The sequence below is a fragment of the Lucilia cuprina genome, chromosome 3, assembly GCF_022045245.1.
Source record: "Lucilia cuprina isolate Lc7/37 chromosome 3, ASM2204524v1, whole genome shotgun sequence".
Lineage (NCBI taxonomy): Eukaryota > Metazoa > Arthropoda > Insecta > Diptera > Calliphoridae > Lucilia > Lucilia cuprina.
Window position 1 is genome coordinate 39,536,142 of NC_060951.1, and position 20,869 is coordinate 39,557,010.

A 20,869-nucleotide genomic window follows, 5' to 3' on the forward strand; every position below is an offset into this window, starting at 1 on the left:
TTAAAAATCGTAAAAATTATCCAGAGCTGGAATTGCATATATACTATATGTTTTTGGAAAGAACTAGTCCAGGGCTACTTCCAGTTTTTCGCTACCCCGATTCATGTCTTCTCTAAATACCCGTTGGAGCCACTTGAAAATTTCTGATTTTTGGCAAAATTTTACGTTTTTCAAAAATTCGTAAAATTATCCAGAGCTGGAATTGCATATAAACTATATGTTTTTGGAAAGAACTAGTCCAGGGCTACTTCCAGTTTTTCGCTACCCCGATTCATGTCTTCTCTAAATACCCGTTGGAGCCACTTGAAAATTTCTGATTTTTTGGCAAAATTTTATGTTTTTTCAAAAATTCGTAAAAATTATCCAGAGCTGGAATTGCATATAAACTATATGTTTTTAGAAAGAACTGGTCCTAGGCTACTTCCAGTTTTTCGCTACCCCGATTCATGTCTTCTCTAAATACCCGTTGGAGCCACTTGAAAATTTCAGAATTTTTGGCAAAATTTTGTGTTTTTTGAAAAAATCGTAAAAATTATCCAGAGCTGGAATTGCATATAAACTATAAGTTTTTGGAAAGAACTAGTCCTGGGCTACTTCCAGTTTTTCGCTACCCCGATTCATGTCTTCTCTAAATACCCGTGGAGCCACTTGAAAATTTCTGATTTTTTGGCAAAATTTGTTGTTTTTTAAAAAATCGTAAAAATTATCCAGAGCTGGAATTGCATATAAACTATATGTTTTTGGAAAGAACTAGTCCTGGGCTACTTCCAGTTTTTCGCTACCCCGATTCATGTCTTCTCTAAATACCCGTTGGAGCCACTTGAAAATTTCTGAATTTTTGGCAAAATTTTGTGTTTTTTTTAAAAATCGTAAAAATTATCCAGAGCTGGAATTGCATATATACTATATGTTTTTGGAAAGAACTAGTCCAGGGCTACTTCCAGTTTTTCGCTACCCCGATTCATGTCTTCTCTAAATACCCGTTGGAGCCACTTGAAAATTTCTGATTTTTTGGCAAAATTTTACGTTTTTTCAAAAATTCGTAAAAATTATCCAGAGCTGGAATTGCATATAAACTATATGTTTTTGGAAAGAACTAGTCCAGGGCTACTTCCAGTTTTTCGCTACCCCGATTCATGTCTTCTCTAAATACCCGTTGGAGCCACTTGAAAATTTATGATTTTTTGGCAAAATTTTATGTTTTTTCAAAAATTCGTAAAAATTATCCAGAGCTGGAATTGCATATAAACTATATGTTTTTAGAAAGAACTGGTCCTAGGCTACTTCCAGTTTTTCGCTACCCCGATTCATGTCTTCTCTAAATACCCGTTGGAGCCACTTGAAAATTTCAGAATTTTTGGCAAAATTTTGTGTTTTTTGAAAAATCGTAAAAATTATCCAGAGCTGGAATTGCATATAAACTATAAGTTTTTGGAAAGAACTAGTCCTGGGCTACTTCCAGTTTTTCGCTACCCCGATTCATGTCTTCTCTAAATACCCGTTGGAGCCACTTGAAAATTTCTGATTTTTTGGCAAAATTTTGTGTTTTTTTAAAAAATCGTAAAAATTATCCAGAGCTGGAATTGCATATAAACTATATGTTTTTGGAAAGAACTAGTCCTGGGCTACTTCCAGTTTTTCGCTACCCCGATTCATGTCTTCTCTAAATACCCGTTGGAGCCACTTGAAAATTTCTGATTTTTTGGCAAAATTTTATGTTTTTTCAAAAATTCGTAAAAATTATCCAGAGCTGGAATTGCATATAAACTATATGTTTTTAAAAAGAACTGGTCCTAGGCTACTTCCAGTTTTTCGCTACCCCGATTCATGTCTTCTCTAAATACCCGTTGGAGCCACTTGAAAATTTCAGAATTTTTGGCAAAATTTTGTGTTTTTTGAAAAATCGTAAAAATTATCCAGAGCTGGAATTGCATATAAACTATAAGTTTTTGGAAAGAACTAGTCCTGGGCTACTTCCAGTTTTTCGCTACCCCGATTCATGTCTTCTCTAAATACACTTTGGAGCCACTTGAAAATTTCTGATTTTTTGGCAAAATTTTATGTTTTTTCAAAAATTCGTAAAAATTATCCAGAGCTGGAATTGCATATAAACTATATTTTTTTGGAAAGAACTAGTCCTGGGCTACTTCCACTATGCCGGTACCCCAATTCATGTCTTCTCAAAGTGTCGATTTTCTTCATTTAAAAATTTTATTATTAACCACCATTTTTATGAGTATACAATTATTTTTATTAATTTTTATTTTACATATTTATTTTCGGAATATATTTTAATATATTTTTACATTTTTTCACAAAAACATTTTATTTGGCGTTTGTTTTATTAAAAAATCAATTAATTTAATTTGAAAACGAATTTTACAGTATGTGGAACGTATTTGACAAATGTGTTGTGGGACGTATCTGGCCGACGAATTTAACTTCACACCCTTATTTAATTGTTATTATTTCAACTAAAAAATAATTTATTTAAAACAATCATTTTTTTTTTTTGTAACTTATGTATGTGTAATTCATTCAAAATTTTGTAATTAATTGTTTAAAAACTAACAATTAATTTGAACAAATAAATAAAATTAAAGAAGGTTGGAAATCTAATTTTTAATTTTATATAATTTCTTTTCTTTTTAATTACAGATTAAGTTCAAAAGTAAATAGAAACCAACATAATAATGTAAGTAAAAAAATCGGATAGAAATTTTTATATTTTAAATCTTAAATCAATATTATTTTAACTACTTATTTAGCTTCTAATTCTAATATCTTGTTATTAAAACTTTATTCTAGTATTTCCTGTAATTTTCTTTAGACATTTGTCATAAAGTACTTTTGAAAGTTGTTGTTTTGTATATGTTTTCTATAAAACAAATTTAATTATTTTGACATATGTATAGAATTAATCGTTTTCACCTCTTTTTTTGTAATCATATAAAATTCTAAACAAATTAAATATTTCAAACGTGTTTTTATAACAATTATCTGTGACTACTACACACTGTAATTACTCCCTGCTGTAGTCATTAAATATTTCTATAAACATTTATAAGTTTTTTACTTTGTATCATTTTCATAGATACAAAATTGAAAAGCACTCTCCGTTATGAATATTTAAAAATCTACTTATAAAAATAAACTATTATTAACTGCTACTGTGCAACTACTACAGCGAGTAGTTAAACGTAATGCTAATAAAAATTACTTAAGGAAAAACACCAAATGCTAGTAACTTAGCTACATAGTAAAGTTGAATAACAGGTGTAATTATTGGATTGAATATTTAACTACAAAAACAAATACTTTACTGAATGAATAAATGAGAATGCAATTGAAATTGTTTTTCCAATAAAAACCTGACAAGAAAACTTAAATGTTTTTTTTTATGAAATATATTCGTAATGATTAAAGCAGATGTTTTATTGTCTCAATTGATTAGAAGGAATTAGAAAATTATGCAAATTAAAGAGGGAATTGTTTTAATAAAATGGAGATATTCTTAAAGACTTACCTTAAGCCTCCTCAAGTAAACCACAAAACATAATATATTTAGCACGATCTGTAAAAAAGATAAATTTTGTAAAATTAAAAAAATATATATAAAAAAGAAAATTTATAGCAATTTTTAAAGAAAGAACGAAATGTTCTATAGAAAAGTAAAAAAAATCTAATTTTCAAGAGAAATTTTCTATAAAAATTGTAAAATTTGAAATTTTTAGATAGAAATGAAAAAATATTTTAAAAAGCTGAAATTTTTCATTCAAAAGATTTATTTTCTTTAAAAGTGAAATATATAATATTATAAGAAACATATTAAAGAGATTTAAAAAAAAAATACGTTATTCAGAAATTTTTTATAAAAATTGTTTTTTTTTTATAAAAACGAGGAAATTTTCTTTAGAAAAATTTAAAAATTTTAATTAAGAGAAAATGTTTGCAAAATTTTTCGAAAATTCTTTATAAAATAGAGACTTTTACAAAAAAATAAAAAGTTTTTTTATAAATTGCAAAATTTTTGAAAAAATTAAAAAAATAGAATTTTTTGAAACTTTTCTAATAAAAAATATAATTTGTTTTTAATTTTCTAAATAAAAATAGTATTTATCGAAAACATAAAAAAATTCTAAGAAAAAATTTTAAAAAATTTTCTACGAAAAACTAAATTTTTTTCGAAAATTTTCTAAGAAAAGTGAAAATTTTTATCAAAGTTTTATAAAAAAGGAGAATTTTTCTAAAATTTTCTATAAATAGAGAATTTTTTCGAAAATTTTCTTTAGAAAAAGAAAGTTTTTAGAAAATTTTTAATCAAATGCTATTTTTTCGAAAATTTTCTATAGAATTTTGTACAGAAAAAGCGAGAATGTTTCAAAAATTTTATATAGAAATTATCCAAAAATTTCTCTTAAACAGAAAATTTTCTAAAATATAAAAAAAAGAAAAAAAATTAATTTTTTTTAAAATAGAGAAAAATGTTTAAACATTTTCAGAAAATAAAGATAATTTTTAAAAATTTTATTAAAAAACTTTTCTAAGAAAAAGAGAATTTTCTATAGAAATTTTCGAAAAATTTCTCTAAAAAAAGAAAATTTTTTTAAATTAAAAAAAGAAACATTTCTAATTTTTTTTAAAAAAAGAAAAAAATTTTTAAAAAATTGATTAAAAGTTAATTTTTGAACACTTTTCTAAGAAAAAGAGATTTTTTTTATTTTTCTAATTAAAAGAGAATTTTTCGAAAATTTCTCTAAAAAAAAAAGAAAATTTTCTAAAATTCAAAAAAGAAACATTTCTAAAAATTTTTAAAAAAGAGAAATATGTTTAAAAAAAGGATTTTTAAAAATTTTCTTAAAAAAGCTTATTTCTAAAAAACTTTTCTAAGAAAAAGAGAATTTTTTTATTTTTCTATTTAAAAGAATACTTCTAACAAAAAAAAAAAAGAATTTTTCATAATGTTTGTAATAAGAATAGAATATTTCTAAAACTTTCTAAAACGGTGAATTTTAGAAAATTTATTTAGAAAAAAAAACTAAAATTTTCAAATAAATTTTATTTTTCATAAATTTAAGAAAATATATTTTAAAAAAATTAAACAAAAAATTAAATGATAATTTAAAAAAATACACATAAACTTTCTATAAACAGATTTTTCTAAAATTTTTCTATAAAAAGAAAATTTTCAAAGAAAATTCTATAGGAAAAGTGTTTTTTGAAAATTGTACAAAAATAAAAAGTTTTTTTTTTTGAGTAAAAATTGCTTCCAACAAGTTTTGTTGAAGTCCTTTGCAAATCTTTCACGATTTAAATATGATTTAATAAATTCCTAAAGAAAACTTTCATAATATCAAATTGAAAATGTTCCCACGAGAAACATGCAAAAATTCCTAAGATTACTTTACATTATAACCTTGAAATAACTTTAATAAATTTCTGAGAAAATTTATTAGAAAATTGTCAAGAAAATTAAATAATTCTTAAGTTACACTACTAGTAATAATAATAATAAAAATATATATAATCCAGACAGCACTTGTATGCTTCATGTTCTCAAAGCAAAAGTACTCATGCCTTATGATTTCAATAAAAATCCAAAAAAAAAAACTGCATGCAGTAAAAAACAAAAGCAAAAATAATGACTCTTTGTGTTCACATCAACAATTGCCAACTACTTAAAACAATTAACCTAATGAATGAACCGAGCTGAAGGTACTGCAATACAAATACTTAGTTTTACTTATGTACATATCATGTGGTCATAAGCTATAAGCAGCTAAGTCAATTTTCACAAAACATTGTTCTTAGTTAAGGTGAAAAATTTTAATTTTTCTAACAAAATTTTCTAGAAAGTAATTTTGCTCAAAAATATTTTATTCGACTTAGGCTATTTTCACTTGGGATCAAAGATTTACATATGAATTTATTACCATGTATGCAAATTTAATTTAAAACAAAAAACAATCCACTTACATATTTATTTTCTTTCATATTCATTATCATCACGATATTCCGATACATGTAAAATACACATTTAACCCATTTGACAACAAACTCTTTGAAATAAATCTTATTTTGAGTGCCCCAAAGGGTTAACATGAGAATACTTTAAATAATTTCATGTTTCGAAGGTTGCAGTTATACAAAGCAAATAGTCGGAGGTGTTGTTTGCCTTAAAGCATACAATACATAACATACACATGTACATACTCATTTGTAAAGTAAATCTCTTAAAAGAAAGTGAAAATTTAAATAATGGTTAAAAAACGAGAAGATTAATTAAGGTTTAAATTTCTTTCATACTTTTTGTTTACTTTCTTGACGGTGAAGGCCACATGTGTTGAAAACACTTCTCTGAATTACTGAAAGTTTTTTTGTGGTGTAAAAAGGATTCGGGGAAATATTAATTTAAAATAAAACATGTCACAAATACGGTAGTTAATAAATAATATGTATGTATATGAAATGTGAGGATAAATGTCAATTTACTTTTAATTACAGTAATCCCTCAGTTAACGTCATCATTTAAAACATACAATTGTTTTGATTTCCGTAGCCAACATTTTTGGTTTTTCTTAATATATCAGTTCGGTATAGCCATATATTTATCTTTAAACATCTTTCACAATGAGAACCATTAGAACTGATTATATTTCAATTCTTTTGTTTATTGGTTTTTAATAAGCAGATCTAATCTCACACCGTTTAAAATATTTCTAAAGATCGGAGTCGATTTGAGCTTTTGAGATCAATTTTACCAGATGTATACATCTGGTCAGACTCTCGGAGACTTTTTCTTTCAGTTTAGAATCCCAACAAAACCTAATGTTTGTACAAAAAACTCAGTTTTTGTACAGTAAACCGGTAGGTTAGTGGTTAGTGTTTTAGTCAGGTATTCCGAGAGGTGTTCAGTTTAATCCCCACCTAAGGCACTTATTCAGAAGCGCTCAATAGTTCTAAAAGAGACCTTAGTGTATTTCTTCGGATTTGATGTGTATACATCCTCTTTTCAAACTAACTAACTTACATACATATTTACACAAAATCTCTGTATTTTTGCACAAAAACACAATTTTATTAAAAATTCAAAATATAACAATTTTTGAAACAATTATTATTTTAAAGAAACTTTCTTCTTAAAAACAATTTTTACACAAAAATTCTAATTTTACACAGAAACTTAGTTTGAACACAAAAATACAGTTTCACGTATTAACCTGATATTTACACAAAAAATTCTGTTTTTTACACAAAACTGATTTATAACACAAAAAGTCAGTTCTACAACACAAGCTGAGTTTTTGCACAAAAACTAATTTTTAAACAAAAATTTTGTTTGTACAGAAAAACTAAATTTTATACAATCTTAGCTTCTACTCAAAAATCTGGTTTTTTCATAAAACCCAGTTTTTACTAAAAAAAAAACTCTATTTTTACACAAAAAACTACACTTTTACGTAAAAATTCAAAGCTAGGTTTTACACAAAAAGTTTGTTTCTATATAAAATCTTTGTTTTTACACAAAAATCTTTGTTTTTACACAAAAACTTTGTTTTTACACAAAAACTTTGTTTTTACACAAAACCAGACAGAAAATCGGGAAGTTGTAACATAATTAGCATAAAATTGAAACACCCCAGCAAAATCTTTACATACCCGGTAAGTAGGCAAGTAATATTGGAGAAAAGTGTAAGTAGTTACTTTTTGGGTAAATAACTACTTAGTTTTGTTTGACGATGGCCAACAAATAACTGGTTACAAATCTGCTTACCCGACTTTTCCGGATTTGAAACTGGTTTTACAGTTATTTTTCATGTTTGATTTTCTATTCCCTTACTTAATGCTCCATTAAAAAAAGTTTTACCATTCTATCTGGAATGGTTTTTCACACAAATGTAAATATTATCATTTCTTGAAAAATTTCCAAAACCGACTACGGTTAGAAACATTAACTAATTCGTTATTAGCCATACACTATAGACAATTGACTACAAATTCCATTCAAAAAAATCAAGTTATTTTATTGATAACGAGAACTCATTACCAAGTAATGTATGAAATAACTACATATCCTGCAATACTCATTACCAAAACAACAAGCACATAAAAGCTTCATACGTTTTTATTATATGGGAAACAGTTAGTTTTTAAACAAACTTGCAGCATTTGCACAGATTCGCAGGTTTTGCACAGAAACTTAAGTTTTACCACAAAAAGGTGCTCTGCTCGTGAAAGAACCGGTTTCTAAAAAGACTATTCTATATATATTTTTTTTACAAAAAATCTTAAATATCTTCATGAATATATTAAAATCAATTTTGTTTTTAATAAATTTTAAAACTTTATTCTAAGGATATTATATTAAAATATTTTAAACAATATTGCGAAATATTCATGCAAAATTTTATTATTTAAATCACCAAATATTCAAATATTCAAAACACATAAATTTCGTCTCAAATATGTGTTTTATTCTTTTCTTTTGAAAACCCCTCTTCTTCAAAATGACTCATAATTTATGGGAATTAAAATTTGTTATTGTAATTCATTGTTCATTGTTAAAACGTGTTCGATACGATAACTTTTTGTTAAATTTAGTCATTAAAAACATGACTCCACAGAATGTATCTTCTGCGTTGTTAATACCAAATTGAAAAAAAACAAAAACAAACAAGTCATTATTTCCTTTTGACCAATAAAATTTAAGTTAATTGTTTTAAGATAAAAATAAATAATTTAAAAATGGCAATGAAAGTATCAGTACAACTGCCGTTGGACGTATATAGAGATCCAAAAAAGAGTAAAATGTTACTTTGCAACCAATAACTAGCCCTCAAGGTCTAGTTACGTAACTAGTTCTATGCTATTAATCTTCCTCCAAGTTATTCATATTTGTTTTAAATTATTCATAAATCTTACTAGAGTAAACTTTAAATTCGTTCTTTGCCACTTTTATCTTTAATTTGCTAATTGTTTATTGTTTTTTTGAACTATTCTTCATTTTGCTTTTACAACTTTATTTTAGTTAATTTAGCTGTTTTATTGAAAAAGTACAATGACTTTTCTTCTTTCAGACAAAGCGAAAATAACATTGTCTAAAATAAATATACACTTTTTTAGGGTGGAGTTAAACAGAACAAAAAGAAAACCAGCTAATTACTAATATTAAAATATGAAATATTTGAAAAAATATTGGTAATTATGTATAACTGTTATTTTCAACACTTAAGTAAACAAATGAGAATTTCTTAATGCTTCCTTAAAAGTCAATTTCTTATTTATGGAGTCCCATTAAAAGCAAAATTTTTTTCCCTGTTTTAGTATATTTTCGCGTAGCTTATATTTTATATTTTGATTTAATTTTTTTTTTCGTTAATCTTCAAGATGACATCAACATTAAGTGTGTATAATCAACAGAATACGTTAACACCCACAAAAAATAAACAATTCAGAAGATAACAAAAAAGAGATGTAATTTAAATTCTTATTTACGACATTTTGAGGCCGTTATTGTTCATTCAACGCAAAATGTAAACACCACAGACTTTAAAATTAATGTTTGTAAATTTAAGCATTATTTACATAAATTTTTTAAATATTCATTCCCACTCTGTGGTCATTTTTTTATATAAATTTTTAAGTTAAGAAAGTTGTTTTGCCAGTAATACAGATTTAAAATTAAGTTATTTGGGTTAATTTCACAAGTTTAAAAAAGTCTTTCTAATTTAAAGTTCCTTATTGTTTTTCAGAAATTCACCCAAGTAAGTACATATTAATATCAGTTATTAAGATGCCATCAACATGTTTCAATTTCTAAGTATATATAAGATCCTAAGGATGGCAGAGAACCTAAGAAGAACCACAATGTTTTGTATCACCACTTTATCCTCTCAAGTATATTAATCGTCTACAACGATCAGCTTTAATTATCGACAACGAACTCTCTGACAACACTTTTCAGATAAAACGTTTTCGTGGCAACGTTGTAGATAAATTCCCCATTTTAACCGTGAACAAGTTTAAATTCTAAGCAACTTCGCAAATAACGGATGTTATAGCATATGCAGCCGATTCCGAGTCACGAAATTATTAACAACATTTTCAGTGTAAAGTTTGGTCTTGGCTTCGCAGTTAAATAAGTCAAAATTGCGGCTGCAAAATTTCCGGAAAATGTTTGCAGTAGCCAACCTCAACACTTCTAATGAAAAGTATGATCTTGGCATTATTGTGAATAAAGTCCAAAATATTCAAAAATATTCAATGCTACAGTCGTTAAACTCTAGACGTTCTCAGCCGACATCATCTCAATCGGAAACGAACAAAAAAAAAACGAAAAATGTAAATTTTGTTCGATCAATTGATAACATCTTTATGATAACGTTTGTTCATGAATTTTGATCGATCAATTGATAACATTTTTATGATAACGTTTGATCTTGGGATCGATGTCGAAGAAGTCTTAATTTCTACTAAAATTTCACAGCGGTCAACTTTTTGACTTCCTTAACTCTTTCTATGTTAAGTTGATTTAGCCATAATTGTCGCAGAAATTTAAATTACGACGATGAACTTGATTGAGAACTTCTTTCAATCACACAATTCTAAATGACGATTGATCGGTTTGTAATAAATAATAGACACTCGAGATTTAAGTAGACAGCTCTTTTGATATAGAAAATTGTGTCATAGATCTAACATAAGTAATAACATGTCGAAGTGCTTTATGTAAACAACTATCGTGTGGGCCTTATTTTGTGGTGGTCTTTTTCAACCACAGCCTTCTGACCCTTTTCACGATTTAAGACTCAATAGCCCATCTTGTTTTATACACCTCTTCACGATTTGTGTTAAAACAACAACAATAAAATAATTGAGATCGTAGTAGGTATTTTATTAGCCCCTAATGGTCCTTTCTTATCGAATATTGCCTACCTTTATGATTTACAATAAACCAAAATCAACACCTTATCCGCCGATCAGATCCCTCTCTTCTTCAGATTTCCAACATTAGTTTTCATACAAACGCTTATAAATCGCTTTATTGTCGCCTTATTAAGTATTTGACCTGGTGATTCCCGTAAAGATTTCCAACAAAATCTTGTCTCGTTAGTAAAGTACCCCAACTATTTTCAGGAATCTGAAATACTAATGACGGGATTACATTACCTACTGGATTCCCAAACACCATGCCTACTCCAATTTATGTTCAAATTGTAGTCAGATCCCTGATATTTAAGACTGATTAACAATCTTACACCAGTGAATTACTTGACATCGAAATTTGTTATATGGAAAGAAGTTTTTTAACTAAAATACAACCGACGCCATTGTTTATAAAAAACGATATCGTTTAAAAATCTGTTGCAAAAGCTCTGGAATTTTGCATATCGATGTTGGCCTGCAGATCTTCTAACATTATTGGAATATACAAGTGATTGAATGTTATCCAGGTTTATTAAGCACGTTTTCCAAACAAAATTCCTTCAATATACCATCATAACTTTATTAGGCATTTATGAATATGGGCCATAAAATCCAATTTTCATTCTTAAATCTCTTATTGAGTTTTATTTGCTGACTGCATTTATAATCTGCGAAACAATAACAGATTTAAAAAAAAAAAACATTTGTTAAATCTATGTAATGTAAATGTAAACCAAAACGAATTAACAAAAGTTGCATAATGCATTTTATTTTATTACCTATAAATTTTTAGACTCAACATTTCATAAACAATAATAACATTATTTAACAACACACGACCGATGAATGAAATCAATAAATGAATCGAATTGTTATAAATTACAACACCTTCATTCAGCCCTCAATGGAAATAAATATTTAATCATAAATAATTTTACCAATTTAGACCTAAAAATTTAATTGATTACCACCAATCGACACCATTCAAAATGAGGTGAATTGTAAATTATCGCTGATGACCATTGGGAAATTTAGTACATTTCCTATAATTATGAGCACAACAACAACAAACGAACACTTTCTTGTTATCAGAAAACCGCATTATAAAATATTTAAAAAAATATTTCTGTTATTTGAGAAAATATGAAAATGAAAAAAGTGAAAAAAGAAATAAAGAAATTTTCTTATGGAATTTTTTTCACAAAATATGTGTCTCTTGATTTTCATAAAATTATTGTTATAATTTGTAAAACACACAAAAACACCCACGCATCTGTTAAAAACAATATAATTTCTTTTGCTGTTTTGCCGTTTTTAAAGTTGCAACATAAGCTTTTGATGCAAAAATAGTCACGCGTCCATAAAATCTATATTTAGATCTCGACTACTGTTAGTAAAGCACACAAATCTTTAAATGAATAACTGAAAGTATCAATGAATTTCCGTTGGAATGCTTCGAAAAAATATATATGCCTCAAAGTGCATTAAACAATAAAAATGAGTTAAAAACAAAAAAAAAACAAAAACATTTATATTACATTCATATAAACAAAACAATGTAAAAAAAATCTGAAACAGAAAATTTTATAGAAAATTCAGTCGACAAAAAATCACGTTCAGTTATTATAATATTTTGTATGAATGAAGTATGATGATGGCGTTGACTGATATAAATCTTTACAAGAATTTGTACAAAAGGTATAGAAATATATTACCAAGTGTCTTTCATTAAAAAGTGTGTAGAAAAAAGTGAGACATTATTTCAAGTGATTACACATTTGCAACACCCAGCCCCCAAAGAGTTTTCAAGCAGCTGCTTTTTTGCTAGCAAGTGAAAAACCAACCAGGGACTGCAGACCAAATCGTATTGCAGACGACTTAGTATAAACAACGAAAACCTACATATATTTGTATATCATCCGATAATTTTAAAGTTGATATTTGAACTTATTCAAACATTGCATAATCTTCCAATCTGTTTCAGATAAATTCAACCTATTGAACTCTAAATTCCACACATTAATACATTCTTGGATCACGAGATTGATTTTTAAACCACAGCTTCTTCGAAACACACGGAATCTATGGAATCGTATGATCTAGACTTCAACCATAATCTACTACACAGTGAGACAAAATAAACAAAATTGAAATACCTGTGAAGTGACACTCTTTTTCTGAAAGGTGGATCCGAGTAGAACAAGAATAGGTTTTTGAAATTTGCCAAACACCTCCAAAATCTTGAGCTACGAGTAAAAAACGAGTCAGTAACTTAGTTGAATCTGGACCGATTTTAAGTTTCTCTACGGATTTAGAAACTTTTATATAAACATAAATACTTCCACCAAATTTTTCGAAGATCGGCCCATATTTAACCCTATCCCCCATATAAAGCATCCTTCAAAAATCAGTTTTTGAACAATTTTGTATTAAGAAAAATAGCAATAACGTCGTCAATTTCTTACGGATTTTTAAAAACAAAGTTGTGTTTTACTCATGAATAAACATTTGTTTCAAATCAGTTAATAAATGTTACAGTTCCAATATAAAATACTTTCATAAAACATCTACAAACTTGGACAACGATGTAAAACTATAATAAGAAATATGTTTGCTGATGAAACTCACACATATCTCTCCAAGTTACTTATATGTTATATATGTCATTAGAAAGGCCTCAGCTTTCGGTTCATATTCAACTTGGTTGGGATTGTATCTTCGAGAGATCATGACATCAAATTTATTCTATTATCAACCCCAAAACATAAGGTTGATAAATCTGAACAACTCAGAACGTGAAATTGTTTCTTAAATCATGAAACCTAAGCCCTGGGATACTTTATTCGGGAGATTTTAATGCAATCTAATGTATTAAGTATTTGTGCAGATGCCGATCATTTAATTTTAATGTATTTACTAGATATATTGGTCTCGGTATTACCTGATGTATTTAATGGATTAGGGTGTTATTTTTTTATTCACTTTCAAGCTTTACAAAATTGGAAGTACCACAGATTTATTTAAGTTTAAATGTCAATTGGTACAAGATCTATCAAATAATATATGTATATCAAAGTATGATAATCACTACCTTGTATCCTATAGCTTTGAAGTGCTTTACCTGCATTTTTGATCTAATTTATTGGTGGTACTTAGACTACTCACTACCGCATCTTTGAAGAACACGCAGGTGAGGATTTTGGTAAAAGAAAAACTAGAACAATCTTATCAAGTACCGTTGCTGTGATGTTGCTTATATTTCAATATGAAAAAACATCACTTCTGTTCTTTTGATTCAGCATCGGCACCTAGAGACGAATCTATCAAGGTAAGTTACGTATAAACGGAGTCGACAGAAAGAAGGCAATTTTTATGGCGTTATCCAGATATCATAGCAGCACTGAACTTTTCTCGAAATATAGATTTTACCGTTTATTATTTATTTAGCCAACAATCACTTTCCACGAGTTTGGGTTTAAACCACGTGCACATCAAAGACACAGACAAGACAAATACCGAAACTCTGCCCTGTGGTCTACCGATTTTCATGCTACTATGGCTCTTTGTTTTGAACCCTGATCAAATTATTCCAAAAAAGACCAATGATAAAGCCCTTAGCAACACTAGTTTATAATCCTGAAAGACGAGAGGTACTGGTAGAATATCTTTTCCCCCCGATTTGTAATCACACCAAGACGGAGAAGTTTATCAAGGAAACATGAACCGTTGGTTTCTAAAGAAATATCCAATGGTTCTTCAGTGTTTTGAAAGTATTGGTCCAAACCCCAATATACCCTCAGAACTATTTTCTTAAAAATTTTCAAAATGATTTCGCACATTTCTTTCATTTCTTTTGACCCAACAAAAAAACAAAGCCTATTGAAAATTGTTAATAACGGTTCTTTAATCCACCTAGTTCCCATACAACCGCACTCCCCATATAGGGCTTTATGTTCAACGTTCTAGTATATCTACGAAAATCATAATTTTTGGTATTAAAAGCAATATTTGCTACAACTTGAGCAATTTTCTATTTAAGTTTTACATAATTCAAAATTGATCGAACATCTGCTACGATATAAACTATCGATACATTTTAAAATCCACTGGTGAAAGTATTTCTTTATTTTCAAAATTCTTTATTTACAAAATTTTGCATTTTTTTCGTTAATTTCTCTTTAAGCAAAAATTCAATAAAATTGTTCTTTACAGTTTTTATAACAATTAAATATGTAAACAATATTATTGGTAAGACAAAAAAAAAAGAAATATAGTTGACATTGACCCATTTCTTACAACATCAAAAAGACATTTTTTATATTTCTTTTATAATTCAAAATCGTAATAAAAAAATTGACAACAATAGATGGATTACATTAAAAGAAATCAATATAAAAAGATGATGATCATCATCAGCTACGCACACAAATCATTGATTATTGTTATAATTTCAAAGAAATCTTTTCAAATGGAAAAATAATATAAAGAAATATTTTATTATAAATTCAATAAAAATAGATTTTGATTGGTGGTGGTTTACACCAACAATAAATTTTTATACAAATTTATTTTCTTAGAGAGATATTTATTTAAAGAAATAATTTTTTTGCTTTAATATTTAAATTATTTTCTAAACATAAATGTGTATTTTAAATACATTAATTAATTACACATTTCAACAAGTTATAATTTCTTTATTTTATTATTTTTGTCTAAAGTTTTTCTCACCTTTTAATGAAATAATAATTTTTTTTATTTTTTTTATAAAGTTTAACTTATAAAATGTGTGTTTGTGCAATTGTGATTACTAAACCACAGATTAACTTAATGCAGCCACACGAAAATTAAATGAAAACCAAGAAGAGTATTTTTACAACATTTTAATTAAAGTTTTTTTTTACAACTTTTAGATAAATTAGTAATTTTTTGTGAAATAAAGACATTTTATCAATTTGATCATTGTGGTTTTAAAACCGTTTTTAAGTTAAGCTTTAGTTAACCAAAGTTTAATTAATATTGATAGTTTAACTAAACAGAGTTTATTTGAAATAAAAAGTATTAATTATTTAATAAAATGATCAAAGGAATTCCAAATAGAAGTGGTAGGAAAAAATTTTCCTTTCATTTTATCACTCCACTTTGATCACTGATCGCTAAACATAACTTAAATATGACTTTGCTCAGTCTTGTATTATACGATCTTATCAAATATTTAACTCTATTCTGCACATCAACTTGAATCGAAATTTTCTCAGTTTGCATTTCGATTTGACGTAGTTCCGATCGTAATTCCGAATATAGAGAATCGAGAGCATTAAAAGTAGTGGAACTGCTTTATTTTAGAATATTTTATTTAGATCCTTCAATCGTTGTTCCTCGTCGTTGTTGGTCGTCGTTGTTCTACTTTAAACTGTATCTGTTTCTAGACTACACTTGCTAAACTAGACTGGATTATAGGCCTGTAAGTCGTTTAGTCAATAGACTAGACTATGACTAGTCTTACGAATGGACAATAGACCTGTTTATAAAACACATGACTTGTCCAAAATATTGTCAAATGACTAGTCAATATACAATGCCATAGACAAGGTTTATTAGTCCATAGTCTTACCATAGACTAGGTTTCCTTGTCTATAGAATAGTCAGTAGTCTAGTACAGAGTCTAGTCAATCGATTTACTAGTCCATAGTCCATTAATCTACCGACTTGTCAAAATATGTCTATTACGCATGGAACTGGCAACCACAAAATAGTCAATCGACTAGCAAAATGACAAGCCCATAAGTTAAGCCCATGAATAGTCCATAGTATTATACTAGTTGATATTGAATAACCTAGTACATGGACTTATCCATAAAATAGACAATAGAAACATCCACAGACCAGGTTTACTTGTCCATAGATAAGTCAATATATCAGTTAATATATCAACCCATAGACTAACCAATAGACTAGTCCACAGGCAAATCAATAGTCTAGTCCATAGACTTGTCTACTCCACAAAAATTAAGAAAGTAATTCAAAACTTCTGTTGATATCTTAACGAAAAATTTTTTTAACTTTGATATTTTGTAATAAGATCTGGAAATAATAACTTTTTCTTATTATAATCCTATAACCTTGACCTATTATAATAATTCTAGCTTTTCCTATACGGTTATCACAACAACTTATAAACAGATACTCGTAAACTTTACCCCAATTATGCGCATGATAATGGAAAAAAGAAATCTACTAATAAATTTCGAATTAATTCCACAACACTTTGGGTGGTCATTGGCCTTAATGTTTTTACTTTTATTTGGGGTTTTTCTCAAAACACGCTAACATAACACACAAAATCATTTTCAATTTATTAATAAAGAAAATATAAAAAAAAAAACTTGAAAAATATTTTATTCTATTTCAAGTTCAGTGTTATTGGGTCAAATATTTGGAATAAAAGTCATATATATAAAGCGGCCTAAAGCTTTTTAGAAAATTATCACAAATGTAAACATGAAGTGTAATAATTTTTGGCAAGAAAAATTTAATTAAATTAATTAATTATGTATGGTATGTTACATTGTGTTTTTTAGGGGAGTGTTTGTGGTTTGTTTGTTTAAACATAAACAGTTTTGCCGAAATTCTAACGTTTTTCTTTTTTTTTTTTTGAATAAGAAATTCTTTTCAGGTTTTTATACGTTGTTGGCGTTCTTTTTGCTATTGTTTGAAATTGAAATTAAAATTTCACTTTTTAGCCTTTAAGGTTTTTTTGATGAGGTTGGTATGTGGCTACTGAAAAGAATGAAATTAAAAATAAAAACCTATGAATGTCTCACAAAAGAATAGAAAGTAAAGAAGTGAATATATTAAAATAGTAAGGGTATTCTAAGCAGTAGTTTAGAAGTGGATATTATCATAACTATGAAACGCAGACCGAATACCGGAAGCTTGGATTCATTACATAAATATCTTTAATAAACAGTTTTTTAGTAAACCTTAGGTTGGACAATCCACATTCCAAAAACATGAATTAAAACAGATAATTTGACGAAAGTTCATCGGTTTTGAAATAGATTTAATGCTTAGTAGATCTAAAGCATCCCAGCAAAAAAGTGAGGAAAAAGAAGTAAAATTTTCAACACAAATAACATACTTGAAGTACTTCCAATTTTGGTGAAAAACCTATGAATTTTACATTAGCGTGTCATTGTTCATTAGCGTGTCGTTGTTCATTTTTGATAACTATGAACTACATCTAATCTTATTCATAGATGCAATAAAAATTCGATATTTGGATGTAAAAAATAAACCGAATTCGTTCAATGACATGCTTATGTTAATTTCATTGGTTTTTCACCAAAGTTTGATGTACTTCGAATATGTTATTTGTAGTGACTTTTCTACATCTCTTTCCTCACTTTTAACTGGGTTTTCATTTGTAAGGAAATATTTTTAGATGTGATTAAGATGTAGTTTGAAAAGTATGACATCAATAATTTTTTGCTGGGATTCTTTACATTTTATCTATAGACTAGACTATAGTAAGTTATTTATATTATGTATTCTCTAAACATTTTGCTGCTTAGATACTGTAATTATTATCTGATAACTTAAATAAACTCATTCGCTATATGTGATTAGCAATTCGCTGTCAAATAAAAGAGACAGAGAGAACTCAAACGAAATCCATCGATTTGAGCGTAACTGGATCCGGATTTGGCTAACGAAGTAGGCATATAAAGGATCCATTTCCAACTTTGAAAAACCGATTAATTTATATTTTTTTAAGTTACCTTTCAGGTTAATAAAGATATTTTACATGGAATGACGTTAATAGATTGCACGAGAATACCTATATTTCGATAATCTTTTAAATTTTAAAGAGACAGAAAAAGCGGATCCAAGGGTTATCTCAAATTTTCTTTTTCTGTCTTAGAAACACATAAATTTTTCAAAGTATCGCTTAAGATAGGAAAGGAAATAAATGGATCAATCTATACATTGCGTCCTAGGTAAATATCTCTTTGTATTCAAGAAACTAAATAAGTTCTACCATGGGATTTTGGAAAGGATTTGAATATAACAATCTAACTTTCCACGACATCACATATGAAGTAATATGAATGTCCTTTGGCGACATGATTACATCCAAAGTCGATACATTCACTTCACCAAATCTCTTTTTACCCTAGATATCATATGAGTTCTAAAGAGTCATTCTTTCTTCTTGCGAAACAGATTCAGGCAATATTGAGGCATTAACAATTTCTAGAAACCATATAAGACCTACAAAATATCATATGAGTTGAAACAGGAAGGGAATGAAATTGACATTTTAATTTTATTACTCTAAAGTACGAAACCTTGATAGATGCAAGACACTGCCAAATTTAAGGATCAATAATTTCACGATCTGTTTTAAAATATTCTTCAAATTGTAATAGTGAACCATCAAAGTAAATCTTGTTTAATATCGCCATCTGATCGACTTTCTTTACAATTTAATTTTATCCGAATTTCGTGGAGTTATTATGTTCGAATATAATGAAGAGATAGAAAAGTAGATTCAATCTTATTACGTTCATTAACGTTTAACTTCATGAAATTTCCTTCTATTGTTTATTTGTTTCTAAAAGACTTATTTGCAAATATCTCATCACATCAACCTGTCAAAACCATAACATTTTTAATGTTAAATTCAAAAAATCAATACTTCAAAAACAATAGAAAATGCCAGAGCCAACAGTGACTATCCCTTTTTATACTTTACATCACCTAAGTATTAGGGGTTTTATGCATTTGTGCTAAAGTTTGTAACGCACGAAAATATAGGTAATGGTACAAATCTTACAGTACACTGCATGCGTGTTTGTCCGTCTGGTTGTCCCTGAAGTTAACCAGGCGTGTTTTTTTAAGCATTGAAACAAAGTCTATTGTTTAAATGTTTGAAATCGATCAGTTATTTCCGATGTGTAAAGTAACGTAAAGCCGACTATACCCGACTATTTATATTTTCCTACTTGTTTTTAATATTGAATACTATTCTATTCCCTGTTGATAACAGTGAACAAACACTTTTCAACAAAAGAATATCTAAATAACCAACCAACCATCCAACCAACCTACTCTGCGTCATAGAACATTTATTTTAATATACATTTTATTCTTATTTTCTAAATGTTCATTTCAAGGTTAAACTAACAATAAAATGGTATAACTTTTATTAAGTAGCAGGAAGAAGCATTAAGATTTACGAATACATTAGAATTTGTTTGAAGTACTAATCGCAAAATATAATCGTCGTGCGATTATATTTTGTCATAATGAACACTTACATAAATCCATATAAATTCAAGATAAAGTAAAATTAATGCCAACATCCTTAAATGGTATTTTTTAGCGTATTTTTATATATCTCTCTCCAAAGTATCATAATTAATTAAGAAATTAAGAGCATTAATTTGTTTTAAATTAACGAAAATAAGTTTTTTTTTTTTAAATCAAGTTTACAAAACCACTGACCGAATTCCTTTTAAACATTAACTATATTTGTACAATCTTGGTTTAGAAAAAAAAAATAAAGCAATTATGGTTAAGTTTGAAGCAACTGGAAAGAGCTTTACAAACGCCATTTAAACTTAGTCTGCTCTGGGTAATCTATGGTTTGAAGCCCGAAGTTAGGCCTTATATGACAAAGACTTAAATCTTGCCTTACCCTAGCCATGTTTCTTGGAGAACTGCTAAATTTTTGGAGGTTAAAACCTCAAATCTTTTTTAAACAATTAAATCAACTTTGATTTCCTTAACAAACGAAAACTGTTAATATGGTTTAATAAAACATTCAAGTTTTTTTTTTAATTTTTTAATATTATTATTTAAATCCCCAAACAATTGTTAAGTTTTTATTTTCCTCCATTCGCTTCAAAAACAAACTTTTCTGTAAATTTTTAAATTTACG

The 20,869-nt window shown here is 27.5% G+C and overlaps 1 protein-coding gene across 2 annotated transcripts in view; it reads left to right on the forward strand.

The window, feature by feature from the left end:
• LOC111677813 (myb-like protein P) overlaps positions 1 to 20,869 on the forward strand; it is a 58,245-nt gene that overhangs the window by 16,373 nt on the left and 21,003 nt on the right. For both annotated transcript variants that reach the window (XM_046945371.1, XM_046945372.1), the window contains exon 2: positions 2,659 to 2,695. The gene's annotated coding sequence lies outside the window, so the exon portion shown is untranslated. The remainder of the gene's footprint in view (positions 1 to 2,658; positions 2,696 to 20,869) is intronic.